General features: G+C 41.9%; 1 protein-coding gene across 1 annotated transcript in view; it reads right to left on the bottom strand.

The window, feature by feature from the left end:
- Positions 1 to 20,473, bottom strand: part of FRY (FRY microtubule binding protein) — a 381,871-nt gene extending 361,398 nt beyond the window's left edge. Inside the window, exon 1 of the mRNA XM_056110039.1 lies at positions 20,309 to 20,473. The gene's annotated coding sequence lies outside the window, so the exon portion shown is untranslated. The remainder of the gene's footprint in view (positions 1 to 20,308) is intronic.
- Positions 20,474 to 21,811: the final 1,338 nt, after the last annotated feature.

Below are 21,811 nucleotides of genomic sequence, written 5' to 3'. Positions count from 1 at the left end.
TTTTTAGCACTCCTATCTGCAGATCATTGGATATAAGCTTCAAGGAAGTTAAAATACAGAGATATCTAGGTTGGAGAGATAGTCCAGTGGGTAGGGCTTGTCTTGCTCGTGGTTAACCTGTGTTCAATCCCTGGCAGCCCATACAATCCCCCATGCAGCGCCAGAAATAACTCTTGAGTGCAGAACCAGGAATAATTCCTGAGCATTTCTGGGTGTGGAGCCAAACTAAAAAAGGGAATATATTATATATATTCAAATAGAAATGATATTCAAATAGGAAAAAATCAGTATATAACTATATATTTCTAAAATGTAGAAAGCTTCAAAGAGCTAAGAATTAAGATAATAAGATGACAGAAATATGACAAAAGATAGTAAATTTATTAGGACAAATGGTATGGATATGTTATTCTTATACAACAGGGTTGATAACTTCCTAGGAAGGATGTGCCACATATTTATATGTAAAGCACATTGCATTAAATGCATTATTTGAGAGATTAATAATAACATAACTCCAAATTATCCAGCTATCCCACTCTTGGAATTTCTTTCCCAGATACAAAAATCAATATTTTCAGTAGATCTGTCAGCTTACATGTTTATTTCAACATTATTTACAATAGCCAAAAGCTGGAAACAACTTAAGTATTCACTAAGAGACTAACAGGGGCTGAAGAGATAGTATAGCAGGTAGGACACTTGCCTTGCACCTGGTCAGCATGGGTTCAATTCTGGCATCCCATATGGTCCCCCAAGCACCTCCAAAGGTAACTCCTGAGCACAGAGCCAGGAGTAACTCCTGAGCATCACCATCAGGATAAATATATGCATGTATGTACACAAAATCTGTCATTTTCAGCCAACATGGATGTACCTAAAGAGTAGCATGCTTAATAAATAATCTTTGATGGAGAAAGATACTGTACAATTTTACTTAATGTGTAATATATAGAAAAGAAAAAACAATAAACCAACTAAACTACATAAACTACATAAAACAAAAATCAAGCACCCTTCCTGCTGTACCATATCTCCAACCCAAAGTTTTTAATATTTCTGCTTACTTGATTATAAGATCATTTTAAATTATAAGACCATTATAGATCACAAAGAAGGCCAGGGAGAAAGGTAATGGAAAAATGAAGTAAAAGGGGACAATTGTGTAAGGAAGGATGGATTGGACATTTTTAGTGTGAACTTAACATGGACAGAGAGATTCTGATTTTTAATGATGCAACCTGAAACATAGACTGTTATAATGAAATGTACTTCAATATAAAGAAGAATTTATGTATTCATCATATGAATAATTTATGGTCTTTTAAATAACCTTGTGATTAGTTTCTTATTATTACAATTCATTTATATTTTAAAAGGGATATGATTGTACTAAGCACTGAGTTTAAAATAAAGTTATTTTCATTGGATAACATTTCCCAAATTAAAGTGCACTTAATCAAACCACTCTGGGTGTTAAAAATATAAATCATTTGGAATTCTGTTAATTTAAAATGGTCTTATTTACTGATCCTTTGAGACTATCTACAGTAATAGACCATTTGAAAGGTGGTGAGCAAAGTACCCTGGGTACTTTCAGTCCCAGAGCAAGCTTTTTCAATTTTGTGACTTAGTTACATGGGTCAATAAACCTGTTCAAGCAATCACAGCATGTTTCTGAGAAGAGAAATCCTCTTAAGACAGGAAACATGAGTCTTATCCTCAATGAGTCAAAGTTGTAACTGAGAGAGCTGCTAATGAGAGCAATCTCTGGTTTATCCCATAAGTCGGTGTGAGCAACTGAATGATAGGAGATGTTTAACTACAATTACAGGGTGCTCCTTCTAGGGATATATTTAATAAATTTTATCATGTATGTAAAGAGAAAAGGGATGATATATAGCCTACAATGAACTCTTCTAGAGAATGAATCTTGTTAGACTACAGTTTCTTCAAAAAGTGAGCTGAAGATTACTCAAATCATGATTTCTTGGGGAATGATTTTTGGGGCACACTCAGTGGTGCTCAGGCCTACTCCTGACTCCATCCTCAGAGCCCTGGCGGTGCTTGGGGGACCTATATGTAGAACTAGGGATCCAACTGAGGTCAGCCATTGCACCACATGAGGTGGGCCGACACTGAAGGGCCCGGGCAGTACCACATCTTGGGACCTTGGCACTGATATACTGACCATTTGGTTTGAATTTCTAGGGAGATCCCAGAACCTCCTCAGCACCACTTGTGAGGATCCTTCCAATGGGTCAAAAAAAAAAAAGGACAAAAAATTAAAAAAAAATGCCCTGACCTAATTTCATGCTTTCTATAAACACTATTAACACTAGAGATATCTTTGGATGAACTTCCTACCCTAAAAGTGATTTGTTTGTTCTTCTTTGCTATTTCTGCATTTTTTCTTTGTCTTCTTGTCTCTGGAATGTGGATTCAGAAGTGAAGTTCAACCACTTTTTTAAAAATTTTTATTAGTGAAACACCATGAGGTACAGTCGTGGACATTACAAGTTTTCATGCTTGGGTTTCAGTTATACCCATCCCTCCACCAGTGCCCATTCTCCACCCCCAATGATCCCAATATCCCTCCCTCCCCCCACCCACCATCCCATCCTGCCTCTCTCTCTCCTTTTGAAACCACTTTTCTTGACTGCCAGAAACAGGAACCCAAAGATTGTGTTGCATCTGCATGGGGCCAGGAAGGTGATTCCATGAGCTGGACTGCAGGTCAGACATATGGGAGGCCACTAGTTTATTCCTGGCACTGACACCCCCTCCCTCACCCCTGGCACAACCTGGTATGACACTTATGCCCCCAAGACTGAGTGGCACAGCAAGTTTGCCCCAGCACCAAAACCACCAAACCCACAGCATCTAACTGAGTTAATATTAGGGAAGTGACCCCAGGACCCCGAGCAGATGCCTTGGAGACAGTCATCAACCCAATACCGACTTTTAGTCATAATTTGAGGGTCTGAAAAATAGTCTGGAAGGTAAAAGAGGCCTCCAGGGATGTACCCAGTGATTCTTGGAGGACTATGTGGCACCAGGGATTAAATTCACATAGACCTAGCATGAGCCCTACACTGCTGGCCTACATCTCCTGGCCCCAGGGCCTGAAACTTGTATCTACAAGTATCCGTATGAAAATTTGAATAAGCTTTATTTACATTTTAAGAGAAAATTGCTCAATGCTTGTATTTGGGTTATATGAGGTTATACCACTGCCTTCATACATGACTTTAAAACCAATGCAAGAAGATGAAAATAGTCTCTGTATTTTCAAACTCGTGTGCTTGGCAGAAATATGCTGTAAAAAAATTAACATTTGACCTCTTTTAGAGTCTTTGTCCTAAGCAACAATTAGTAGTATATAATACCTTTAGTTTTGTAGAATTTTCTGTGACACAACTTAACAAAATTCTTTTACTTATTATTTTTGTTTGTTTTGAGTCACATTTGGAATTGCTGAAGGTTTACTCCTGGCTCTGTGCTCAGGGATCATTCCTGGCAGGGTCGGGGGATAATATGTGGTTCTGGGGATGCAATCAGGATTGTCACCTGCATAGCAAGTACCTTAATCTCTCCAGCCCCCAAACTGAGACCCAAACAAAATCATTTTAAGGACTAAGTTGAGTCCTGACAATAAAGAAAAGGCATGGCATACATTTTTCACAAATGAACCAAGCATTTACTTTCGTTGACAGGTACAAGCACACGTGTCCCCCGCCCCAACCAACATAGGCCAGGTCAGCTCTCTACCTACACTGTTCCTTTAATCAGGAGGTTTAGTGACTCATTTTTAATTAGGCTATAGCCTGTGTGGGAAAAAAGATTTTTTTTTGTTCAATTAGTAAAATATATAGATGCAAAGTTATTTGTTTTCTCTGCGGGGAGATGCGGGTTCAGGGGTGTGGCAGCTTAGTAGTGCTCAGGGGGTGAGGAGAAGTTCCCAGTGATTCCTGGACAAGCAGCTTAGCAGTTCAGTGTGAGGCTTGAGGAAGCTGCTCAGGCCCTGTGCTGCCAGTGACCACCTGGCAGTATTTGGGGGCTGCAGAGATACACCTGGTGGTGTTTTTAGGTCTCTAGAAGTACACCTGGCAGAACTGGAGTCCCTAATGCACCTGGCAGTATTTGGGGTCTAGAGAAATACCAGGGGGAGTTTGGGGGTCCCCAGAGATACACCTAGTGGTGTGGGGGGGCTTCAGGGCTGCATCTGGCAGCTTGGAGATCACACGGTGCCAGAGATTGAACTGCAGTTTGATGCACGCAAAGCATGCATCTGCTATTCTACCTCCACTCGCAGCTTCTGAATATCTGAACAGAATAAACGTCAGAGAATCTTTGGTGAAACGGAAATTTGAAATTGAGAAGTTGCAAAATTCTCTTCCGTGTCAAATTTACTCTCTCAACATTGAACCAAGTATTTCCTCACAGGCCTGGGCTTCTTCAGAGTGACAGGAAGTGTAATGAGCCTTACTGTCTTAAGACTAATGACAGCCGAGTCGGCCTTTGCCTTTCCAGTGGAGCAAATGCCCAGATCTACACCCACCAAAAGGAATCATGTCTATGGGGTCCTGAGAAAGATGGCTGAGAAGAATGTTTCGTATGCATTTCCTTAAACTAAAATTCCCTCTATCTCTCTGCTGTTTTTGTCACCATTTTTTTTTCTCTTCCTTAAGGAGAAAATGAAACAGCTGAGACTTACCTGCAGCAGAGCAGGCTCAGCCTCGACTGGCTATCTTACCTACTGAGGCTTGGCAGGTGATTTTGATTTTTTAATTATGTTTATTTTGATTCAAGGGGGACAAACTCCAGTCATGCTCAGGGCTTACTCCTGGCTGTGTACTCAGGGATCACTTCTGATAGTGCTGAGGGTGGAGGGACCACATGGGGTAATGGGGATTGAACTCAGGGTTTGCTGTGCACAAAGCAAGCACCCGACTAGCTTTACTGTCACTCTGGCCCCTACAGGTGGTTTGTAAAGCTGCCAGCATCCAGGTACCCATTCCCCTGGCACAACGATGTCCACGCAGAATGGCACAGATTTGGAAGCTGGATAAACAGGTTCGTGTATAAGTAAGTTGCTCACTTCTAGTGATCCACTCATTCCTGCTGTCCGAGAAGCGATGTTGCTATTCTCTCACTCTCTGGATTACACAAAAATGGCCCCCCAAAACTCAGTTTCTGTACTGATCTCATAAAGATTCGATGAGGAAGCAGGAAACTAGCAATGCAAGCTTCCTGTATGGCTCTCTGCCTTCATCTGTAAAATGAGTGTATTAAATTGGGCACTCTGAGGATTTCTTGAAAATCTGTAGTTCAGTAAGTTTCCCAATTTCTAGTGTACTCACTACCAAGTTAATTGGGTTTTGCTTTTGTTTTCTGTTATTTGGTTTTGGTCTTGGTTCTTCAACAGCACATACTCACTAAGCAGTGTGAGCTCTGAGAAAACAACAACAACAAAAACATTGCCAAGGCCTCAAGGACACAGCTATGAGACTAGGAGGGAATTAAGAATGAATGAAACTTCTGAGGATATGAGAGACTTTCTTTCTTTCTTTTTCTTTCTTTCTTTTGTTGTTGTTGTTTTTGCATTTTGGGTCACTCCCAGCGATGCTCAGGGCTCATGCTCAGCGATGCTCTGGCTCATGCACTCAGGAATTACTCCTGGCGGTGCTCGGGGGACCATATGGGATGCTGGGAATTGAACCCAGGTTGACCGCGTGCAAGGCAAATGCCCTACCTGCTGTGCTATTGCTCCAGCCCCAGTGAGAGACAGTTTCTGAAAATGCTCTACTGTTGGCTAGAATGATGATGATGATGACAAAGTGAGGTAACTCATCAGTGTCCACTCTGACAAGATCCATAATTGGAGAATGCATATAACCAAAAAAAGTGTCACTTCCACCTATTTGCCTCCAAATAAAATGAAAATGTCTTGAAAGTGGAATGTACATGCACCTAATATTTGTTCAAATCTGATAGGAGAAATATTGCACTTTAGATGAAATGCATAGCGTTTCAAATTTTATAACTTTTACTTTAATTGTAAACTATGCATCATCTCCATTTTCATCTCCATTTTGGCTGACTAAAGCAGATGGTAGCTATCACTCAACTCAGTAAGCAAGAGCAGACATCAAGGAGTAAGCAGGAGCAGTACATCAAGATTATAACTGGAGAGTGAGGGAGATTAGTGACTAACACACTCTGCTCCAGCATAGGGTAGAATTTCAGTCAGTTGACTAATCTGCTTCCTGTGCACAACTTTGACTTATTGATCTGTTTTGTAGTGCTTATTAATCCCAAAGGTGTACATTTAAGAGAGTCAAAATCATAAGCATACTAGTATACTATTGTTCCTAAAGAACTGTGTTAGAATTTTGAGCAGAGTATTTATGTCTGTCTTTCTTTCTTTCTTTCTTTCTTTCTTTCTTTCTTTCTTTCTTTCTTTCTTTCTTTCTCTCTCTTTTTCTCTCCCTCCCACCCTTCCTCCTTTCCTTTCCTTTCCTTTCCTTTCCTTTCCTTTCCTTTCCTTTCCTTTCCTTTCCTTTCCTTTCCTTTCCTTTCCTTTCCTTTCCTTTGTGTTTTAGGCCACACCTGGTGATACTCAAGGGTTACTCCTTGCTCTGCACTCAGGAATTACTCTAGGTGGTGTTTGGGGATGATATGGAATGCTTAGAATCAAACTCAGTCAGCCAGGTGTAAGGCAAACACCTTTCCTGCAATACTTATCTCTCCGATCCCAAGAATTTTCATATCTTTTCACATTATCTATTATGAAACATGATGGAAGCAGTGTGCAATGCTAGGCTTCTTTCTGAACACCAAAGTCTCATAAGGTATTCATTTCTACTTTTTTTTGCCCAAATACAATTGAATTAGCTCCTGACATTATTACATTTGTTTTATCCTATTTTACTTTGGTTTTAGAGCCAAGGCTAGTGGCACTTGCAGGCTTTTCTTGTCTTGATGCTGTAGAGTTGCTCTCATCGGTGCCCAGAGACCACATATAGCCAAGGATCAAATTAGGCCTCCTTAATGCAAAGCATCTCTCTGTTTTCTGAGTCACATCTTCATCCTTCTATCATTATTTTAAATTAATAATGCATTGACTAAACAAGAAAACTTTTCAAGGGGGAGTGTGGCAAGGAGAAGCCAGTGGACACAAGGGGACGCTCATTCATTTTCTTGACACCCTACCCCACAAACTGTTCCACCTTCCTGTAAATCCCCGAGAAACACAAGAGAGGAATATAAATCCACCACTGTTCTGAGGGAAAGGGATGAAACAGAAACCTACTATTACCTTTTTTTTTTTTTTTACTTTTTGGGTCACACCCTGGCAATGCATAAGGGTTACCCCTGACTCAAGCACTCAGGAATTACTCCTGACAGTGTTCAGGGGGCCATATAGTATGCTGGGAATAGAACCCGGGTTAGCCTCATGCAAGTAAATGCCCTACCCACTGTGCTATTGCTCCAGCCCCAACCTAATACTATTCTTATCTCATTTTATTTAACTCTATATAAACTCGCCATTATTTTCAAAGTTTGAAAAGCTTAAAAGAATATTTCAGGGGGTATGGTGCCACCAGCAGGTCAATCTGTACCTGTAAGGTGAGTGCATCAGCAGCCTGATGGCAACTTCAGACTTCCAGATACCCCAAAATTGCTGCTGGGCCTTTGGCCAGACCTCAAAAACTTGGGACAAAGTTTACCAAGAAAGTAAACGGCCGAAAGTTAGGTATGTGGGAGACATACCCACAAACCATCTCCGGCTCAGCTATATAATTGGAGGCATGGTCTCTCTGGTTCCTAATCGAACTGCTTAATGGCCATGATCCCAGAAACTCAGAAACGAATCTCGGAACCCAAAGGCTTTTGGCAGAAATGCGTCCTGTTCCTGCAGTAGGTTACTGGGGCTGGGTCACTCCAGGTGGGAATAGGTTTCGTGCTTTGGCCTGTTCCCCTTGGCAGTCCGGTGATCGTGATCCTTCAGAGGCCACTGGACAGTCAGGTTTGGGCCTGCAGTAATGAGACACATGGGGCCTCACCAGATGGAGATGGAACCGGCCCTTTCCTCCCCATCCCAGCGAGACCGAGTCGCCGCCTACAAACAGCCTCTCTGGCTCCTGATCAAGCTGATGAATGGCCATGATCCCAGAGACTCAGAAACAAATCTCGAAACCCAGCGGCTATTGGCAGAAATGCATCTGGACCGCATACACAACCCTGGCTCCAAAGGCAAAAGGACTTAATCCAGAGCCCAGCAGCTTGCACCAGAAAAATGAATGGACCATGCATTAAACTATGGCACCATGCCTCCCTGGGAGGGAAAGGCTGTTGCTCCCTCCCCTTCCCCCTCCCCCTCCCCGGCAGCAAGGTGGTCAGAGCTTATAGGAAAGCCAGGTGACAGGGCAACTGCAGTCTCATGGGAAGGGGGCCGGTACCGGCTTATCCTTCACGCCCTACAGAGGTCATGAGTTGCCCCCCATAAGCGGCTCTCTGGCATGGCCATGGCTTCAGAGGCAAAAGGACTTAATCCAGAGCCCGGCAGCTTGTGGCAGAAAAGTGAATGGACCATGTGTTAAACTACAGCGCCAGGCCTCCCTGGGAGGGAAAGGGTGTTGCTCCCTTCCGCCTTTCCCCCTCCTCCCTGGCAGCAAGTTGGCCGCTGCCTCCGAGCTTATAGGAAATCCAGGCATGAGCTGGCGGTGATGGGGCAACTTCAGTCTCATGGGAAGGGGGGCGTTACCAGCTCATCCTTCACGCCCTATCGAGGTCCTGAGTTGCCCCCCACAAGCGGCTCTCCAGCACAGCCATAACACCAGACGCACAGAAACCAATCTTGTAATTATCTGGCTCTTCGCAGAAATTCAAAATTGCATGGCCACAATAGCGGCTGCGCAACATTATATTATTCTCATAACCAGCTATAGAAAACAAAGTATTTCACAATGCCTTTTCAGCAAATCTGATTGTTGGGGGGGAAATTCTAAACAATAGTGGTGCATCTTTGGTCTAAATAATGAATGTAATGTAGAGAAGAGTTAAGTGAAAATTATCTGCCTCACAGGCATTGAGAGGGGTGGGAGGGGGTTATATTTGGGTTCTTAGTGGGGAAAAATGAGTATTGGTAAGGGAGAGGTGTTTGATCATTGTATGACCAAGACTTAAACCTGAAAGCTTAGTAACTTCTCCCACAGTGATTCAATAAATAAATATAAGACGAAAAATTTAAAAAAGAGAGAATATTTTAAAGAGGAAACTCTTATGTGTTACATAAACAATGGTTCTACTCCTACTGCCCTCCCTCTTAACTATCAGGTGAAAGTTTAAGGAACCTCTCACTTTCTACTGGGAAGTACCAAACCCAGTCTCCCTTCTGCAAGTTGTCCTGCCCTGTCCAAAAGAGTAAATAATCACTCTCTCATATAGTGCCTGCTGAGTAAGATGAGGAAGGAGGTGTCTGTCACATTGCTTTCTTTTTAAGTTTCCTCTGATCCTGTCAGACAAGTCTCTACCAGCTTTTCTCTGTGCCTTCTTCTGCCTTACCCCCACCCAATTGAAGCACAGCATGGGTTTTCATTGTAGGTTGTATAAAAGGATATCTTTCTTGAATACTTCTCTTCCTGGTCATCCACATTTGTGCAAATTTGATGTTGGAATCAGAAGCTGATTCCAATATAATGACTACTCTCATTGTGAATATTAATTAATCACTTAATCACTTAACTTCCCGTTAGTCGTCGATTTGCTCGAGCAGGCGCCAGTAATGTCTCCATTTGTCCCTGTCGCGTGCTAGTGTAGCCCAATGGCATCTCTTCGCTCCGGGAACATGGAGGGCTTCAAACCGATCGTTCATGATCTTGACAAAGAAGTCTGACCATCTGGTAGGTGGGCGGCCACGCGGTCTCTTGACATCCCGTGGAATCCAATCAGTAACAGCTCTAGTTCAACGGTCGTCTTTAAATCTCATTACGTGACCAGCCCATCTGATTTTCGACACCTTGGCAAAAGAGACAGCGTCCCTGATCCTTGATCGTCGACGGATGTCAGAACTCCGGATTCGTTCTCTCATTTGAGTGAAACGTGATATTCCAAGCATAGCTCTTTCTATTCTTCTTTGGGAGACCTGAATGGCGTTCTCATCTTGTTTGCGTAGGGCCCAGGTCTCTGAGGCATATGTTAATGCAGGAAGAACAGTGGAATCAAAGAGATGTGCCCGGAGCCGGAGGTTCTTCGTCCTCTTAGCTATTTCTTCGACGTTCTTGAAGGCGTTCCAAGCCGCTCTCTTCCTCCTGCGCAGCTCGGGTGCCAGGTCATTTGTCATGTTGACCTCTCGACCTAGGTACACATAGCTGTTGCATTCGGAGATGGTCGTTCCATTGAGAGCGAATGGGGCGTCAGGAACAAGGCTGTTTCTCATAAACATTGTCTTCGTAAGATTCAGCTGTAGTCCTACCTTTCCACACTCACGGTCAAAGTCGGCCAGCATTTGTGCCGCTTGGCTGATGTTTGGTGTTATTAAAACAATGTCATCAGCAAAGCGGAGGTGGTGTAGTTGCGGACCATCTATCTTCACTCCCATTCCTTCCCATTCCAGTCGTCGCATGATGTTCTCGAGGGTGGCACTGAAGAGTTTTGGTGAAATGGTATCACCCTGCCGCACCCCTCTCTTGACATCAACGATCACTTCTTTGTAGAATGGTGAGATCCTGGTAGTGAATCCGCAATACAGCTCACGGAGGATCCTGATGTATTGGGCTTGAATGCCCTGATTGGCTAGGGCTTCAATGACCGCTTCCGTCTCAACAGAATCAAAGGCCTTCTTTAAATCAATGAACGTTAAGCAGAGCGGCATCTTGAACTCCCGAGAAACCTCAATGAGCTTGGTTATCGTGTGGATATGGTCGATGGTGCTGAATCCTTTGCGGAACCCTGCTTGCTCACATGGTTGTCCTTCATCTAGTGTTCTGCCAATCCTATTCAGGATGACTCGAGTGAACAACTTGTAGATGACAGACAATAGGCAGATCGGGCGATAGTTGCCAATGTCATGGATGTCTCCCTTCTTGAACAGTAGTACGGTCCTGCTGGTTTTCCACTGGGACGGAACCTTGCATTCAGACAGGTAGCGAGTGAAGAGCCGAGCCAGTGTATTGATGAGTACTGACGGCAGGTTCTTCAGGTGTTCAGGTCTGACCTTGTCTGGGCTGGGTGCTGTTTGCTTCTTTACTGACGAAATGGTGTGTCGGATTTCGGAAGGGAGAACGTTGGGAACGACATACCCATCCTGTGGAATTTGGTATGTCGGCAAGTGGACATGGCTATCGAAGAGATTTGAGTAGAAGTCATGGATAATCTTCTCCATTGCCGTTCTGGAGGATGTGATGGATCCATCAGGACGTCGGAGGGCAGTCATCTTGGTCTTATAGTTGGCGAAGGACAGGCGGGCCTTACGAATACTTTTCCCGGCTTCTGCCGCATCTACCAGTACTTCTGCTCTTCTCTCTTTGAGGTCTTCCTTGATCGCATCTCTGCACTGCTTTGCGAGCTCGGACGTTAGCTTGCGGTTGCCTGAGGCATGCGCCAAACCACGCTGGCGAATTAGCTCAAGAGTTTTCGAAGATAGGCGACTTTTTATGGCTATCTCTCTCTTGGCATTCCTCGCACATTCATGGAGGTGCTGAACCAGTCGATCGTATTCCTCGTCAATGTTGTCAACAATGGCATCTTCCCATGTTGCCGCAATAGTACCAAAGAGTTCCCAGTTGGTGGTCGTTCTGGGAGTTCTCTTTTTGAACTTTGCAGCCCTTTCTCCCCGCTCTGTGAAGTAGAATTTTGCACGAAGGAGACGGTGGTCCGATCCCGTTCGAAATTTTGGGACAACAGCGACATTAGTCAGGCAAAACTGAATATTAATTAAGCTGAAACAAATAGCCTTTATTCACCCCTTTTGTTGAAGAATGACTGAAGCCCATGAATCTATCTGAAACAACAACATTATTTATAATGTGCAGAAATCAAGGCAGAGACTTTGGTATATTTCTAAGCTTTCAAATGTGCACTTCCTTCTATAAATGGTTATGCAATAACTGTGGCATCTTTCTTGAACATAATTGCATTTTGCACAGTGTTTTGAGAAGTTACTTAACTGACGTATATTTTGGATTATTCAGTAACCAAAGAAAAGTAGCATAGGTCATCTATTTCTAAAAGGATTGTTTCTGTCTAGCACTGTCGTGTGTGGGCTGGAGCGATAGCACAGCGGGTAGGGCGTTCGCCTTACAAGCGGCCAACATGGCCGACCCGAGTTCGATTCCTCCGCCCCTCTCGGAGAGCCCGGCAAGCTACCGAGAGTATTCGATATGCCAGACACAGTAACAACAAAGTCTCCAATGGACACGTTACTGGGCCCGCTCGAGCAAATCGACGATCAATGGGAGGGCCTTTACCTTTTACTGTCGTGTGTACTAGTCACTAACTTTTACTCATTGAACATTTTTTAATATTTTAATTATTATTCATATTGCTTAAGAAATTTTTTTAAGGACTTTCTCCCATTGATTTTATTTATTCTCATTAACTGCCTCTAGCAAACTTTGTGGCTTTTAGTCAGTTTAGGCTACTATAATAATCTGGTATAAAATGACTAGTTTAGAGAACAACTATGTCTCATAGTTCTGGAGGCTGAGAAGTATATAAATGAAGGGTCTGATTGACTCAATATCTATGGAAGACCTTAGTTTCCTCACTAGTCTTCATCATCAATAGTTTTTTCCTGGTTTTCAGATGGTTAAATGTGTTCTCACATAGCAGGTCCTCTCTTCCATCTCTTCATAAAGACACTCACCCTATGAAGGAGGGCCATCTCATTTCCTCCCAAAGGCCCACCTCCAGATACCATCCATTAGGATGATGGCTTCAAGGTATAAACTGAAGGCACAAACATTCAGTCCATCATACTTTCTTACATTTTCAAAACGGATCCATTGGGCAGCAGTATGAAACCTTGAGTTTTAACTCATGAGTCTGCATGAGATTACAGAGACCTGGAGAAATATATTCTAGACCCCTGCACTATGCCAGGTGCCTTAAGAGGGAATTGGACTTGGATGGAGACTAAATAGCTAAAATTCAGGCACAGATAGGTGAGAAAACAGATTTTTCTGTGTAACAACACACTTTCACATGAGGGTGTGGTGTCTGGGGTGTGTGTGAGTAGAGACGGGATGAAGGGAGCTTGGACCAGGATCTGGGGTGAAATACTGTCACCTGCTTCCTACATGGAATAGTTTAAGAAAAAACTCAGATCTTTGAGGATCTTTTCCATTTTGTTTATGTCAGTAGTTCTTGATCAGTGAAAGGGAAAATGTCACATGCTGTAGGGTAAACATTTCTAATGCAATTAGTAGCCTGACCCCAGCCTAGACTGTTAAATAAAACATTTCTTCAGGGTCTGAGGATTCTGGGGGGGAAAAAAACTCAAAAAATTTTTGGATATGCAGTTACTTAAAAAAATAATACCCCAACTTAATAAGATAAAGTTCCCTCATCAGTGAACAATATTACTTTAGTTAAGAAGACTTTAAACATACCACAAATTGCTAACTCTCCTGAGTTGAACCTTGGGGAAAAGACGTTAAGCTGAATACCCTTTCCCACTTAGCTGTTCTCAGAAAGTACATAAAAAGCACAAATTACACAAAGAAAGCAAATCCTTAGCAAAGAAGTTCTGATGAGGACAAAGACCTCTGAGACTTTTCTGTAGGAAGACCACGCATTGCCAATTGAGAAGGACTTGATATCTCATGAGATAAGGTGACAGTATTGCTGTTCAATGGTGCAACAGAAAGGCTTAAATATTGGTTGGCAGAGAAGTATGAATTTTTACATTTAGTCAATTTTGGTTTTTTAGGTTTATGTCTTTTTGTTTGTTTTGGGCACAACAGCTGGTGATTCTCAGGGGTTCTGTTGACTCTGCACTCAGGAATCATTCCTGGCAGTGCTCAGAAGAACATATAGGATGACAGAGGTCGAATCTGGGTCAGCCACATGCAAGATAAATGCCCTACTCCTATGTCTCTGCCCCCTGGCCTTTGCGTACTGGGAACATGTATATCCTTTGATTAAAATCATGCATATTATAAATAGTTTAGTATCAGGATCTTTTCTTTAAAAGTAAATGAATTAGGGGCCGGAGCAAAAGCACAGCAAAATAAGAATGGGTACACATACCACAGAATTGGGTTTGATCCCTGGAATCCAATATGGTCCCCTTAGTCTGCCAGGAGTGATTCCTGAGTGCAGAGCCAGAGGTAAACCCTGTCCATCAGGTGTGGGTCCCAAACAAAACAAAAAAAAGGTAACTGAATTATTGTTAATATCCTAATTAATGCCTTTAATTTGATTTTCTTTTCTCTTAGAAAATAAAGCAAGCCAAGGATAAAAACTTGTGTCTGGAGTAAATCTGTCAGATAAATGCCTCTAAATAAGTAAGATACTTTGCTTTTTGTTGCCTCAGTATTTTTGAGTAATAAATGTCATAAAAATTCTAAATCAAAGTGTTAAATGCTAATTTTTAGATATTGCTTTTATGTGGTTCCAGGGATCAAATCTGGAGTGGTTATAGGCAAGGCAGGTGCCTTACCTTCTGTAAGGCACTATCTCTCTGACTCCTACAAACAAAATTATAAGAAACATAGGCAACGTTATTTCTAATAATGAACATATTTGAGAAATCTGACATGACAATACTTGCAAGTTAAATAATTCCTGTTAAGGAAGCACAGGAGTATTTCTATAATAAATTAAGGAGTCCTTATTTTATCCTCTTTTATGAGAAAATTAAAATTAGTGGGTCTTTCAGTGGTGTCTCATTAAGCAGAATTCACATTAGCCAAAGATCTGATTAGCAACTCTGGCTCACTTTCAAACCATGAAGATTTACAAAAGCATTAGAATTATACCTACCATCCAGCCACAGAAAAGAAAAGCACTAATTATGAGAAACAAAACCTTATATCCCAACCAAGAGTAAAAGAACATAGTCAATTCTATCATTTCATAGACATGCATGATGTCATTTGAGTTGAACACAAATCTATGGAACTGCTGAGAACAACAGTTCTGATCTCACAGATAAATAGGTTCTTCATGATAAAGTTATTTTTCTCGAGTTACACAGATATTAAAGAGAAGGATCATAAGTGGAAAGTTGTGACGTATTTACTTTGAGAAATTCTTTGGCTGAAATCCTTTGGTGAATTCTTTGGTGGAATCCTTTAGACCTGGGAAGTTTAAACTTGCTTTTGGCATTGTTTTTCTCTGGCTTCTGAGCATAGCCTGCTCTGACTGGCTATTGGAGGAAATTACAGGACCAGATGGGCAGGGGTGTGGCGTCTGTCTGGAGTGGTCCTGACACATTTTTTTCTTGCAAGTCTCTCACCTTGCCTGACTATTTCACCACCTCTCTACTACTAACCATGTGTAAAAAGCCCAGTGAGTGGGTGTTGAGATAACACCAATGTGAGTGAAACATGATCCCTGCCATCACAAAAGGGAACCATCAAACCCACTCACAGCCAACACAATTCCAGGAAGCACTGGCTTTACAGCTTGTCTTTAAGGAGGTTCTGACAGAGCCTGTCATGTTCCTGTTAGCCCTGCATCTGCACTGGACACATCAGTGTCATCAAATGTCACCAAATACACTATTTAGCAGGGTTCTGCAGTGAATGGATTCCAACAGAGAACATAATATTTGGGGAGGCAGGCTCAATCTCAGGGACATTCACTGTACCTGTGGAGAGTAGTAGAAAGGAACCAGGACCAAACTATCCCCCACCCCCATAATCCTATTCTAGTTGCCCCAGAGCAGATTGGAAAACATCCAACATCCTTTATTCTGATTACAACCTCGTGTTTCCAACATAAATAACCAAGATGTGGCAAGGGGGAAGTGCAATTTTACTTTATAAATGTGCAAAATCCAGCGTCACAGAGATTGTGCATGAACGAAGACCTTGCATGTAGTCAAGGTGGCTATGAATACCCAGCACCACAGATAGTTCCCTGAGAATCCCAGCAGTCACTTTTTAAAAAAAATTTTATTAGTGAAACACCATGAGGTACAGTTGTAGACTTACAAATTTTTGTGCTTGGGTTTCAATTATACAACGATCAAGAGACTCCACACACGTCTGGATATGGACCCTAGTAAAATTTACTTAATTATAAAACAACATAATTTTGAAATGACTTTTTAAAAAAGATTTGTCTTGAAAAAGCAATGCCTTTGCGACAGCATTGACTTAAAAATGGGACTGATGTTAATCTACATGCTGCCATGTAAGTTCTGGCCAGAGCCCTCTGCTCCTCCTGGCTGTGAAAAGTCCACATCATGCTCGTCCTCTGACTAAGCAAGAAGGAAGTATGTGGAGTTGCCTGTTTCCTCCAAGCAGATGGCTCACCGATTTTCACAACAGATGATTGTAAAATCAGTCGGATATTTTAAGAACTAGATGATTTAACACACCCATATGTTTGCTTAAGAGTACTGAATGAACAACCCATATATACCTGGCATCTCGGTTCTACTTTCTTTCCAGTGCAAGATGAGATGCTCATTTGGATCTGACAAGCTTCTGAGCATGGTGTGTCTTAGGATCACTTCTCTCTTCCCTTGTTTCCTTAATCGAACTGAACTCAGTGCTATGGGCATCTGGAATTCTTTAAGAAAGTTGGGGAACTAGACTGGCTGCTTGCTGGAAACCTTTTTCTCAATATCTGACCAATAAGACCCTGGACAGCAGAGCTTCAACTACACAAATGAAACCAACATTCTGCTTTTGATGCTTCTTTAGAAGTATAAGAATGGTTAGTTTCTGCTATTTTATTATAAATTTAATTGTAAAATGCATTAATCATAGTTAATGAAATAAGCATTTATTGAATGCATTCCATGGGCCAGCTATTGTGAGAGGTACTAGGGCTACAGTGGTTAATAAGATGAATATAGTGCCTGGCTTACTGGGTAACAAGAAATAGTCAAGTAACAAGACATAATATAACGTGCTAAGAGCTGTATTAGGGAGAGGACCAGGTGTTATGAAAAGAACTTAGAAGTGATTCAACCCATGTGTGAGGACCAGGAAAACTTCTTTGAAGAAGAGATGTCAAGCTGACACCTGAATCCTAGTATTAGGTTAAACTCTGCAGGCATATACAACACCCACCCTAATAAGCATGGTGGATAATGGGATATAAAGCTGGTGGAATTTATTTGAATGCAAAGGAAACAACTAGCAGATGATGATGGGGAAATGGAATCACTGACGGGAATATGCATTCTTTTCTACTTCACATTAGGAGTTTGGACTTCATCCTAAGTGCAATGTAACCTCGAAGAAGTATAAACAAGGAAAAAAGGAAGATTTGTGTTTGAGATAAATAACAACAGTATAAGGTGGACCTGAAAGGTAAAATGGGCAAAGGGTAACTAGATTTTTGAAGGTCTACCCCTAGTGTAGCGTCAGAATTTAGTGAAGAGTTCCTGAATGAATCCAATGAATCATCTAACACAGGACTGAAAATAAGAAAATTGAGGGGTGAGATAGAGCTGTGCATATGTAAAGATGGGAGTGAACTCATATTGGAGTACTGACATGTCTTCCATCCTTGGATCTTGTTGAACAAATGATTAACTGTTAGCATTTGAGTGCAGAATTATAGAGTGGAAACTGTTATATCAATACTGTAGTCAAAAGTCTCATATATTGGTTCTAGTTAGCAACTTTTTGACACTAACTTGTGCCTGATATTCTATGTCCTTCAGAATCCATGTAAAATGTATCTTATCATTAAGTGCAGTCACTGAGCTGTATAATACATTTCTATTTTCAGGTGTTGGAAACTGTGGTGGGGTGCTCTATGGTATTCTAAGTGATTCCGTTGTAAAAATTCAATGAAATGATGCTGTATTTAAAATGAACTTAGAAATCAAGTAGTCAGGCCTGAAATAGGATCAGAGTGTATGCTTTGTACTCAGGAGGTCTGAACTTGTTCTTTGATACCTCATAGTCCTCTGAGCACCTCTGAGAGACACCCCTGAGCACAGAGTCAGGAGTAATCCTCAACTCAAGCACTTGTCCAAAATAACAAGAAATATCAATCAATAGCCAGTATTGTTCAAACTTTGGGCAAACAATTCTCTAACTTGCCAATTAGTCTACCAGAGATAGGGCAACAGTTGGGAAGGCTCTTTGTCCTGTTGCTGTCCCCAAGGAAGAAAATGGGATTGAAAAAGCTAAAACAAATAATGTACTTGAAGGCTTAAGGTGTTAAGTGAAATGACTTGGCAAACACACACAGTCATTTAAGTGGCATGGGCTAATGGTGAACACAGTTCTCCTAATTCAAAGCATTTCCTACAATTCTGCTCTGCCAAATGAATCATGACAACCCAAGATCTTAGGAAGTATAACTTGCATGAGGTCCATGCTGATACAGAGGTATTTTCACAATGCAGCAGCCACAGTTAACAGTCCAAAGCTGGATGACTTTTGGGAAAAATAGGCTAACATGGGAATAATGACTGGAGGCAGTGAGATGTCCTGGCATCCGATTCTTTTACAAGGAGAAACTTTCATGGTTTATGAGGGCGGAGCTGTGCTGGTGGAGGTAGCAAAAAGAATGACTCAGTACATAGTTCCAGGTGTTAACCCAAAGAATTAAGGAAGACATGACTGAAAGGAAAGAACAGATCTGCAAGAACATTCCCAAAGAAGAGGTAGCAAACTCAATCCTGAGACAGTGTTTCAGTCTTTGAGTTTCAGGAACACAAGATAGATTTCTTTGTTATCTTTAGATCAAAGACAAGATACAGAGAGTGACCATGTCTTCTAGATACTTCATACCCACAGTGCTCTGACTACTCTTCTCTTCTCCCTACACTCTTACACTTAACACCTCTGGCCCATTATAAATCAGGCTTCGTTTTCTTTTTTTTTTCTGCTGAAGTGTTCAATGTCTGGGCAGCATTAGGGGTAAAATAATGGGTGGTAGTGATACCCTCCTCAAGAAAGATGATTTTTAATTCAAGTTTCCATATTTCCAGATCATCATCTAGATCATTTATCTCCTACAGAAGGACAAAGATTTGGTTGTTAGAGAGCTAATATCACTTTTTAAACATTGAATCAGTGTGCGATACAGAGTTACAAAGTTGTTCACTATTGGGTTTCAGTCATACAGTGTTCCAACACCGTCCCTCCACCAATGCACATTTCCCACCATCAGTATCCCCCAGATTCCCCGCTGCCACCTCTCCCCCACCCAGGCTCCCTCCCTCCCACCATCTCTATCTGTCTGTTTCTGTCTCTGTCTCTGTCACTCTCTCTCTGTCTCTCTCTCTTTCTCTTTCTCTCTATCTGCCCCTGCCCCCGCCCAACCCCTTTTGGGCATGAAGGTTTGTAATACAGATACTGTTTGATTCTTTACCTACTTTTAGTGCCTCCCCACAAGCTAAGTTTATTCTGGTCTGCCTATAAACGAATTAAATACAATGAAAGGGTTACTTTCAATTTCTTAAGGAAATTCCACAACACATTGTATCAAAATTAAATTGACAAGATAATTCTTCCTTCAGTTAGGGTTCACTGTCACCAGCACATTAGAACATCTACACATACACATCTATAATATCCAGGCATGGACATCTAAAACAGACAGCAGAATCCCTGGATCAAGAGAGAAATCCACAAGCCTTCTGTAGTAAAAATAAAGTTCACCAACCACATTATTTAATTGGAGCCCTTTACTCCAAATTGTTTTAAGCTCTGAAGCAAGACAGGAATGTGAAGCATGCATTTGAGTATTTAATAGCGTTAATTTCTGGCACCCACAAACATCAGCTTCACTCAACAACCCAATAATCTTCCAAAATAAAGAACATTCAAGAGAGAGTCCCATGCAGCCAGGCATTCTTCAGAATTGCCAGCAAAACAATTCCTGGGTCCTGCTACTGCTGGGAAGTCGTAAAAGAACAGCCTACTTACAGCCTGTGAAAGACGTTACAACAAATAAAGAAAGCTAAAAGAGAGGCTGGCGTGCTTTTAGATGACACATCATTCTGATTTTCACATTCAAACATGCTTATTAAGCTCTCAGATAAGTCTGGAGTGGACTTAAGAGGGAACCATCTAATATTAACCAAGAAATAATAGTCCTCATTTGTTTTATTTTCTTTTTTCTTTTTAAGCTGACAAGCAAACATGCAAACAATTCCTACCTGGAAAGATGGACGGTCTCTTTTTCGGGCGCCTCAGGTGAACAGGGTCCAAGTTTTTAATGTGCCTTTGAAGTCTTCCTTTAATGTCATTGCCTAGGAGTAGTTCCGGTGGCAGACTACTTCGCCGTGATGATTTATAATCATTTTGAGATGAGTTGAGCTTGTTCTTCGTTCTGGAATATAAATTGCTGTCATCAACGGCCATTCTAGGAGATACATTAGAGACTCTTTAAAGAAAAAATATCTAAAGAGCCAAACTCAGCGCCAGCCACCCTGGTCACCGCCCCAGATTCAGATGTTCTCATGGTTTACACTGCACTTGTTTGGGAAGCTTAGCAAGTTGAAAGGCGTGGATTTCAACAGGTGTAGAATTACTAAGTGGCTCCTCCTCTCAACAGTTCATAGCACAGGGAAGGAGAGATCCAAAAAAAAATCATTAGGTGCAGGAAACTGTGTCTTCAGAACAGATGTGGCACATGGGTCTGTGTGCTCAAAGACAATAAGCATATATAAGGTGTGCCACGGAAGTTTGTTCTATTGGTCCTGTGCATTAAGCAAATGCAACTTACCCTTCAAGAATAAATATCTATGCAACTTGGCAGGTCTCACGTTCAAATTATTTCTCACTCATTTCAGCTTTTTCAAGGTTTTCAGAAAACAGTTTTCATGTTCCCTAGTACACCCTGGTTTCAGACGACACAAACAACACAAACATGCATCTTTATGAAAGACCTCGCCTGGCAGACAGCCAACTGGAAATTGACTGGAAGAGGGGGGATGAGAGATGGCTGGTGATGATCAGGAAGGAACTCACTGTGGGTGTGTATCAAGCAGTAGTGCTGGGAACCCAGCCCTGCTCCCCAACCCACCCCTTCCATCCTGTGCTCTGCCTGGCACGTGGCTCCTGATGAAGTTCAGCTGTCTCGCAGCAAAGTCACAGGTCTTGAAAACAAGCTGTGACCACAGAAGCCATGATGCCTCCACTCTGCAAAGGGAAAGCAAATGTTCTTGCAGGGATTCTGCCTGGCTTTCAATTGCAGTTGTCAACTGGTTTGATGATCTGAGAAAAGCCAGCATGTACTAGATTCCTGCTTGACCTGTTACATATTTTCTCCCCCCCCACCCCGCCTTTTTTTTGGGATTTTGCATCTTTGTGTCCTTTGTTCCCTTCCCCCTTTCTCTATTTATGTGGCAATGTTCTGTGTTCTTTAACTGAATGTGTAGAAATTATAACTTTTTATAGTCTCTGGTCATATCACAGGGCTGTGTCCCCTTCCCCCTTCCCCCCGTTTCTGTCTCTCTCTCTCTACCCTACACACACACACACACACACACACACACACACCTCGACTGATCATGTTCTCTCTGCAGTGTGAGTCAGAAGTTAAAGAAGATAACGTCTGCTTTTTTCTTTCCAGGGTCTAGAATCAGTTCATTATTAAGGACTTAGAGCTGTTTCAGAAATCACTGTTAACTTGGGTTTCCTGAATGCCATGTAGATCT

The sequence above is a fragment of the Sorex fumeus genome, unplaced genomic scaffold (assembly GCF_029834395.1).
Source record: "Sorex fumeus unplaced genomic scaffold, SorFum_2.1 ptg000008l, whole genome shotgun sequence".
In the NCBI taxonomy this organism is placed as follows: domain Eukaryota; kingdom Metazoa; phylum Chordata; class Mammalia; order Eulipotyphla; family Soricidae; genus Sorex; species Sorex fumeus.
This window is presented reverse-complemented; position numbering and strand designations above follow the sequence as displayed.